This window comes from Equus asinus, chromosome 13 (genome assembly GCF_041296235.1).
Source record: "Equus asinus isolate D_3611 breed Donkey chromosome 13, EquAss-T2T_v2, whole genome shotgun sequence".
Classification (NCBI taxonomy): Eukaryota; Metazoa; Chordata; class Mammalia; order Perissodactyla; family Equidae; genus Equus; species Equus asinus.
Window position 1 is genome coordinate 44,508,652 of NC_091802.1, and position 9,874 is coordinate 44,518,525.

Consider the following 9,874-nt stretch of genomic DNA (forward strand, 5'->3'; position numbering starts at 1 on the left):
CAGGGGTTGCAGAACAGCTTGGGGCCAGTCTTAGCAGGTCCTGCCTAGATGGTCTGGCATCTCCCTTCAGAATGTGTGGGCATTTCACACCTGGATTTCTCAGCCTTGGGGCCTCAGGTGAGATCCCAAAACAGCAGGGCAAGTCCTCAGTGACCCTCCTGTTCAATATGTGACATTTATTGACAACTAACCATGTGTCAGGCACTGATAGCCCATTACCCATGAGGCTGTTACAGGTGAAGAAACTGACAGTAGAAGTGAGTGAGGACTGGAATACCCTGGAAAAAAAAGTCATGAGAAATGAGGCCAGAAAAGAGAGGTGGGGCCCGATGGCAGAGGGTTTAGCGCCTGGCTCAGAAGCACTGGGCTTCTCCTCTGAGCGTGTGCAAGGATTTTGAGCGGGTAGTGATGTGGCCGCAGTTGTTTTTTTTTTTTTTTAAAGATTTTACTTTCCCTTTTTCTCCCCAAAGTCCCCCAGTACATAGTTGTGTATTTTTAGTTGTGGGTCCTTCTAGTTGTGGTGTGTGGGACGCCGCCTCAGCGTGACTTCATGAGAGGTGTCATGTCTGCGCCCGAGATTCAAACTGGCAAAACCCTGGGCCACTGAAGCAGAGTGCGTGAACTTAACCACTCAGCCACGGGGCTGGCCCTCAGTTGTGCTTTTGAAAATTCGATCTCAAAGCAAAGTGTGGGATGGATTGGAGAGAGGGACAGTCTTCCTCTTAGAGTGTGAGTCCTGGGAAGGGCGGGGGTATGCGAAAGAGGAGGAAGAGAAGGAGGGAAGGTAGAGGAGAAGAGAGGAAGGAGGCAGGAAAGGGGACAAGGGGGAGGGAGAAGAAAGGATTTGGCACTCCATTTCTTTCTTCATTTGCTTGGTGGGAATCATGCAATTCCTGAGCTCCCACCACGTGCGGGAGGGGCTCAGAAAAACAATGCAAGGACCACCCGAGGTCCTTGCAGGAGCTCACGTAGTGGAAGGGAGGAGAGTGCCAATGGACAAATGCAGGGCCCTTTGGGCTTACAAGGGCTTTCGTAAATAGTATCTCACTTGATCCCTATGCCTGTCCTGTGAAGTAAGCAGGACAGATAATCATGCCCACTTCATAGACGAGAAAACTGAGGCCAAACAGGTTCACTTGCTCACAGTCATACAGCTGGTGGGGGCGGGGGTGGAGGGCAGAGCTGGGACTCAAATCCAGTGCTCTTTCTGCTACGTCAGGCACGTACGGGAAAGGCACCCAGAGCTCTGGGGGACATGGACCTCGGCAGAATGGTTAAGGGCTGGGTTCTAGAGTCGGACTACCTGGCTCCATCTCCAACTAGCTATGTAAACCTTAAGAAACTTAAGTAAATTTCTGAACCTCTCTGTGCTTTAGCTCCTGCATCTGTAAAATGGGAAGGCCGGTGCCTGTTGCTTAAGGTTCACAGGAGATGCTGCATGTAAAGTGCTCAGCACAGGCCTGGCCCAAAGTAAGCAGTCTGTGAGCAGTTCTACCATTACTGTCATATTTTGAGGTGGGTGGGACAGGCAGGACACAGCAGGCAGAAACAAGCAACCACCTCTGAGGGATGTGGCAGGGACCAGGCCACTGTTAGGACCTCCTTTCTATGTCCAGACCCCCTATAATACCCTGTACCTAATCTTTGCTTCCTCTTTTGCATCCTTCTCCCATCCTCCTCTTCCTTTCCCTTTCTTTGCCCCATCAATTTTTCCCCTTCTTCCCTACTGCTCCTTGCTCAGTTCTGCTGGGAGCCCTGGGGGCTAAAGACTTTGCTGACACCTCCCCACCCCCTCCATGTGACTGTGGGCCAAGAGCCAGCCTTCCAAATTGCTTCGACATTCACTCAGGAGCACGTTCCAGAAATATCAGCTGTTCACCAGGTCTGCTAAAGGACATGGCCGGAGCATCTGCCTTTTCCTGGGGGGAGAGGCTTCTGCAGGCAAATATCTCCTCTTCCTTGTGCCAGCTCTGCTGATCCTCAGTCCAAACGGTCTCCTTTTTATTAAAAGGAGAGACAGGGGGAGAGGGAGAGAGGGGGATATTACTACAACCTGCGCCCTGGTTTCACGGAAGGTAATCAGGACAGAGATGAAGGGAGAGCTGGGCTCTGTGGTTATCAGTGCTATTAGTGGGGGAGTATTTGCTCATCAGCCTGTAAAAAGTTCCCAGCCTTGGCTGAGGTAATTATCAGCCTACTTAGCTGGCCAGTTTGGGGCACAGGGGAGGTGAGGCTGTCATTTCCAAGTCACCAGCCTCCATTTGCTGCTTGGTCAAGAGGTTCAAATAAAAAGGTTAATTAAGAATCAGGGGATTTGCTCATCAGGGTAAGTCATGTATACACAGCACAAAGGCCGTGTCTATACATGATAATTACTTCAAAAAACCAATTCAGTTCTACATGCATTTATTGACACAAGCATCACCTCCTCTACCTCCTCCCCCAACACAGTCCCATCATCTCTGGACCAGGTGTGTGCTAGGCTTCGTTTGTCCTGGGGCATAGGAGAGCAGGTGAGGCAAAGGTGCTGCCCTTTTGGTGCTTGCTTGGGAAACGGGGCTCACACCACAAGCCTGTGGGCTCTTTCCACACTAGCCTGCTGTGTGTCTCTGGGCAAATCACCTCCTTTGTCTCAGGGCAGGTTCGGTATATCAGCAATATTGAATTATGATGGTCTGTGGGACCATCTTGGACAACTCTTTAAACTATGCCCCTCTGATTCTGATATGTGCCCTAAATGTCATCCAAGTTTGTTGGCACGTGTAGTAGATGCTGTGGGATGTCACCTCGATCCCTCCTTCAGGACCAAGGTCCTCATTCCTCTAGCTGCTGGGAGTGTTGGCAGATGATGACTGTAAGCTGAGTCCCTCTCCAGGAATTTCCCTCAGCCAAGACAGCCATCTCAGCCAAGGTCACGCCACCTTCCTGGGGGCAGCCAGCATCCAACTATGGATGTTAGGGTATAAATACCTATCCCTTTTGCCTCAGAACAGGACAGCTCAGAGGGGTCATGCCAGCTCTAGAGCTTTCTGTAGGACTGGCTGAAAACTTTGTTGAGACTTCACCCCAGTTCAACTCCTTTCTCTGCCCAGTCCCATTTCCTTCACTCTCCTCCCCCTCCTTCACTCCCAGTTGTTGATGCCCAAAGCACCCTCAATAAATTTCCCTCATGCAAATCTCCATTTCAGAGTCTGTTTCCCAGGTAACCCAACCTACAGCAGTACAAAAACCTCAAGGATCACCAGATCTGACTATCACCAGGGCCAGCCATCCATTCAGCAAACAAGCATTTGGTACCTATGATAACTCCAGCCCTAGAAGTCTCCTGGATGAGGAAAGATTCCAAGTGGACCTTGAAGGGGGAGCAGAATGTGGAAGGAGGAGGAGAGGCAATGAACTTAATGGAATTGTGTGTTTTAGTGGTCACTATTGTTCTATCTCAGCTTCTGGAGCATCTACTACAGTGGAGATACAGAAAGTGAGTGAATTTTTAAAATTATCATGAATTGCCAAATTCACTAATTCCAGCTCTGGGGTGGCACTATCTGACCTCTAATGAGTGCAGGATTATTGCCCGTTGAAAATTCTATCTTGTTCCTGTCACAAGATGTATCCCATTGGCACCCTGCACTTTCAAAGTGTTGACCTGTCTCCACCCCACAGCCAACATCAAACAAGAGGAAGCTCTTAGACCCATGGTATTATTTGCAGCCTTTGTCTTGAACCCACCACATCATTGTGCTTTGAATCTTCTCTGAATTGTCCCTGGAGGCCTCAGGTGCTGGCCCCTTGCCCTGCCCCTGACCAGGGCCTTGCAGACTCTCCTTGACTCTGATGATTGATATTGCTCTCCCAACTCTCAGCCTTTGACTCCTTCCTCATTTACAGCCCAGCCATGGTCTTCATCTCATCTGTTTCCTGCCATGCCAGGGTCTCCCCAGCCCAGCCCAGCTCAAGCTCTGTCCCAGCATTGTCCCTGGTGGCCAACTGTCCTGCTGGCCTAGAACCCAGTGACCACAGACCAAGTTCAGCATTATTAGGGAGGGTATCTGCAGCTCTTGAGGGAGCTGGGGACTGTGGCTCTGGCTGGGGCACATGACTGAGATGATCTCATTCTAAGCACAACAAGAAATGCTGTAAAGTCCACTCCTTCCCAGAGTACTTCATCTCTACTCCCACCTGGCATGTTTTAGCTTCTGGCTCCTGGTGCAGTTCCCCCAAGAGAAAGGCAAGTTTTAGTGGAGCAGAGCCCTCAGTGAGACAGCTGGAGGCTTTGCTTTGAAGGAAATCAGGAGGGAGAGATGCGAAATAGAAAACAGCCTGGGAGGAGGAGGAACAGGAGGAGAGGTTCTGTCCATGGTGCTGAACAACAATCCCAGCAATAATTAGTTGCTGAGCTTCTGTTTGAGGCTCAGCACTCAGCCATGTACTGTAAAGAATCCAAAGGACGTATGGAACTCAGCTCTTGTCATAAAGGGACTTTAAATCAAGTTGGAGACAATAAAACACCCATGTGAGAGCACACAGGAATAATCCTAAACAGTCCATATAATGATGGGTCTCAGAAAACTGCTCAGGGGAAAATGACCTGGCTGTCTTGACAAAGGGGTCCCTGAGGTATGCCCCAGTTTAGGGTCTGTGCCCTTTAAATATAAAACAACTTTATAAGGAAATGTTCTTTCTTTAGTCACCATATCATTCCCTAGAGTATTTAAAGCCTAAGGGTCTTGGATATACAACTAGTTGATCTAACTGCAGCCTTGCAGCAGTGTAAATTTAGGTGCTAATGCTATGTTTGAGATGTAAGCATGTGACTGGCTTTTTAGTTATGTCTTTAAAAAGGATTGGTGAGTAATTTTGTCTGGGTGCCCATCCCAAGACCATGTGGCTGTGGTCTCTCAACACCTGCCTGTTACAGTTACTCCCAGCTGGCCCTGTAGGCAGGAGGCTCCAGAGGCTCACTGCTGAGGGGGTGCTGTCCCACCTCGGTCTCTCCTCTGCCCTCAGTGCTCTCAGGACCGGAGCCTGTTGGGACTAGGCGTATCCTTCTTCTCTGCTCTCGGCACGTGCCCTCCTTTGCCTTGAATGAGGAGAGGCTGCGACTTTGGACTCCCTCTTTAGCTAGGGACCTCCCTGCATTTCACACAAGGTCTCAGGAGGGACAGGAAGCAGTAGCTTGCCTGTAACTTCATCCAGACTGTATCTTTTTGAAGGTCCACTACTCACAGAGGAAAGGAATTTCTCTCATTGAAATTGGAAAAATTACTATTTCATCAGAGCAATGCACTGATCCCTGACTAACTTGCTGTATGAGGGGCAGGTCACATGTCTATTGATCTCAGTTTTTCCTTTAAAGCAAGAAGAGCTGACTGGATGGTTGAGCAGTGTTCCTGCTGGCTCATCCTCACAGTCTCTGAATCAGAAGATGTTGGCTGGGTCCTTACTTAGCTTGGACATATATGCACCTCATCCATCCACCTCACTTCCTGAAGTCTTAACTCCCTGAGAGCTAATACTCATGGAATTCTCCATCCATGGGCACACTATTCTCATGTGAGACTGTTGCTTTCAATTTTATTTTGCTTCTCACCAACAGAGCTGGGATAGACAACATGGACCCTAGAGGAACCCTTCACCCGTCTCTCCCCTGAGACCTTAAACAGAGCCAGCCTCACTAGTAAGGTCCTTCTTTAGTTTCCATTAACTCTCAAGAGAAAAGGCAGGGGGCATGACCAGCTCCAAAGACTTACCACCTTGGAAGGAGAAAAGAAAAGGGAGAAGAAAGAACAGATTTTCATTCCTCCAGACAAAGATTCAATCTCAAGCCTTCAGGAAGGGACAGGGTGATACCAAGAGGAGGCTGGTGCAGATGCAAAGGTGGGGATAAGACAAAACCTCAATTTAGTGCATGATAAAGATTCCCAAGAAGGCTTCTCCAGAGAAGCTTTTAGAAGAGGTTTGAATCAAGATTTGCAGAGAGATGGGGATAATCCTATGTTGTAAAGACAGAAGCAGTAACTGGCAAGTTGAATGTTTCTAGGGGAGAAGAGAGCTCAGTGGGCTCCTGCAGGCCAGCTGAAGGGAGTGTGAGATGTATGTGGTGAGATGCAAGGCTGTGGGGAAGAAGACGACCAGGGCTTTTCATGCTGGAGTCTAGACTTGCTTCCATAGGAACAAGGAGATATTGGTCCTGATGCTGGGTCTCTGTAGGTTGAGTTTTTCTCTTGGGACTCCCAAACTTGGGGATACTTTAGAGCTCAGACATTAGTTGGTATGAGTGTGTGAATATGTGTGGTGGAGATGGTGGAGATGGAATTCATTTGAGTCATTATGGCTTGATCCAAATTAGTTTTAATTTGGTCGAGTATTAATTCGCTGTTTATTAGTAATTGGTAATTAGCTCCAACTCAGTGCAGGCCCCAGGGACCGGTTGTCAGGCTGCGTAATTGCTTCCCTGCCAGGAGAAAAGAGAATGGGCTTCAGCGTTTGGTAAATACCAGGTTGGGGAAGAGAAATGGATTCTTTTCTCTTCAGTCCATCAGTTTTGTTATTCTCAATTGCTGTCCCAGTAGATCTTGCATCCTCCACACATCCCTGAAAATTCTGTCACATCTGACATGGCTGGGGACAGGAGATGAAATGCTGGGAGGGGTACCTGGAGGAGAGTCTGGGGCCCTCCTTAGAAGGAAGTTCACCCATATCTGGATGGGCAGTGGGACTGAACCAGCCATGTAGATCCAACCATCTCTCACATCTTGCCTCCAGCCCCAGTTTCTATCTTACTTTCCAGATGTTATGTCACCTTTAGCAGAAATCCAAGGGCCCCCCCTTTCAGGGGCTCCAGGGGCTTCCTTTCCAGGTCTCCCTCTTGCTCCCTCCCCCAGCAGTATCAACACTGGAGCCAATGCTGGGTTTCACCACTCCTTGCCCCTACTAGTCTCATCTGCACCAGGGGCCAGTCTTGGGAGCTGCAGGAAGGGTGGGGAGAGCATGTTGGGTCTGTTGACATGAGTGAGTCACTCTGAGTGGGAGTGGATGACAGAAAGACTATGACTCAGTGAAGGGAATACAATGTGGGTGCAGGCAAGGGGGTTGCACATCTTTACCGGATCAAGGAAATATGGAAACTTGGGGGCCTTGGAGTGGGAGCAGCTGGTGCCCATTGATGCCATGTTGGCTTGATGGCCCTGCCATTCTCAGGTCTTTCTTTGAGTCACCCATGTGTATGGTATTGTCTTCCTGATTTTGTCCCATCTGCATTCTTTGGTGCATTCCTGTGTATTTTGTCTTGGTCCCTTTAGCCCTTCTTACCCAATGAGGTTGGTGAACAGAAGTTTCAGAGAATCTTCAGCCAATGGCCTGCAAGTTACTGGGTCTACATCCATCAGAGGGGGATGGAGCTAGTGGCCAGTGTTCTGGACTGAGTTTTGGAGCAGAGTCTGCCATGTGGAAAGACTCTTAAGGATCTGTCTTAGTTGCTTGACATGGCAATGGCCTGTGTGGGTCTCTCTTTTTGGAAAATGGAGGGAGGGATATTATCCTAGCTGTCTGGGCTGCTGCTTTCCTTCTGTGGCCAGCATCTTGAAAGGAGCAGGAGGGCAAAGTGGTCTGAGGAGGCCAATATATACAGTGAAAAAAGCAGGGAGTGCTGCCAAAAGCCACACAGGACTGGCAATCACTTGACTCAGGGCCTTTGCACATGCTATTTCCTTCTCGTGGAAGGCTCCTCCCCCATATATCTGGATGGCCAACTCCCTCACCTCTTTTAGTTCTTTGCTCACATATGACCTTCTCAGTGAGGCCTTCCTGACCACGCTATTTAAAAATGTCATCCTGCTCCCAGCATTTTCTGTCCTCCATTCCTGCCTTATTTTTTCCATATTACTTATCACCATCTAACATACGGTATCTTTTACTTATTTACTATGTTTATTAGATGACTCCTTCCACTAGAATGCAGCCTGCATGAGGGTCAGGATTTTTGTCTGTTTTATTCATTGCAGTATCTCCTGTATCTAGAAAAGCACCTGGCTTGAAAAAGGTGCTCACATAATCTCAGCTGAATTAACGAATCAACAAAGACAATGCTGCGTGCTGTTAGGACGGGTTGTGTGCCCTGTAGGGGAGAAAGTGGACAAGATCTCAGACTGGGAGTGGGGAGAGCTGGGCTCGAGCCCCAGCCCTGCCCCTCACCAGCAGGAAAGTGGAGATTGGGCAGCCCCTCCGCATCCCTCCAGGGAGCTGTGAAACTCAGGCCAGGTAATGGAAATAAAAGCACACCGTGAATTACGAAGGGCCGCCCCTCATGGCCATCCCCATCCTGATTCTACCATTTTGTCCGGGGATGACCCAAGTGACAGTGTGGTCCGTTGAGGCTGGTGTAACTAGAGATTTCTTGGAGAAAGTGAGTCCTGAGCTGGGCTCTAAATGTACAGGGAACAACACTGGCAAAGGCCCAGAGGAACAAGGAATTCGGGGTGGGGGAGGCAGAGCCTCTCTGGAGATCGTTTCTGATGCTAATTCAAGACACGAGAGCCCAGGGGAGCTTCTGCCTGCTGTGGCCACCACTTCTCAGGACAGTTGCCCTGGCTGAGCTGTATTCTACTCAAAGCGTGCTTGTCACCAGGAACTGGGACCCACTGCACTGCCGTGGTGTGTCGCCGGTTGGCAAAGATAACAGGCAGCCTCCGGGCAGCGGAGATTGGGCCTCAGAGGCTGGAGCTGGAGGGTCAGGGACTCCAGCCCTCTCCTGGGGCCCCACAGCCCACCCACCTTGCACAAGGGCCAACTGAGCTGCTCCCGCCTTCTCCCCGTGTTACAGCTTTTTGGTTCAGCCCCTTTTCCTGACTACAGTTTCTAAGTGTCTTAGTGACACATAGCATTTCTGGTGTCCTTGAATCAGCCTAGGGATGGAGCAGTCACTTGCCTACCCCACATCCAGCCCCTGTGGCCAGGAGGGGACCAAAGTCACGTGGTCACAGTGGGAGTGGGGTCCCCCTCTGATGTCAGGGGGCAAGGAGAATTGATCTAGAAAGGCAGCTGGGCAGGGAAGGTCAAATGGCTGGAGTTTGAGTACAAGTCTTCAATACCATCTTGCAGGCTGGGCCCCTCAGGGTGGATTCTGGGAGAAAGAAACAGGCCCATTTCCGTGGGGACCCTGCCTGAACTGTAAGCTTTTCCTTCACTGTCGCTTCACTCACTCACCAACCCCCAATGCCCACCGCTGCCCACGCCATCTCCCTGCACGGCTCTCTCCCATTGATTCAAATCCCACCCATCCTTCGAAGCTCAGACGTGCCCCATCTCCTGCCAGAAAACTTCCTTAATCACTCCAGCCCTTTGGTCTCCTCCCCCCCCCCACCCCCCGCCCCTTCAGGTTCATTCCCAGCCCCAATGGCCCTTAGTGTGAACTTTCTGGTGACAGATGGCCTCGTAGGGCCATCTTGTATTGCTCTTTAATTCTAGGAACTTTTTATGCCTTATCTTTACAATTGGCGGGCAGCATGACTAGCATGCACCCCACCCTCAGGCCTTTGCTGGGCACACAAGGATCCTCATAGAACTGCACAGTCATTTACCCTCAGGGCTGGGAGGGGTCTTAAACATCTTCAGGTCAAATCTCCCCATGTTAGAGACGAGGAAATGGAGGTCCAGAGAAGAGGAATGTTTTGCCCAAAATCACATAGTCAGGGGCAGAGCCGGGACTGGAATTCAGGTCTCTTGACTCTTTGCCTAGGCAAGAAGGATGGGAAGGAAGGGGCTTTGGCTATGAAGTTGGTACCACAAGGCTACAAAGTAGACCAGAGCCAGGGTCGCCAGCAGCAGTCGGAGAGGCCTCATGCATCAGGGAGTAAGTGGCTGCCCACCTGGGGTG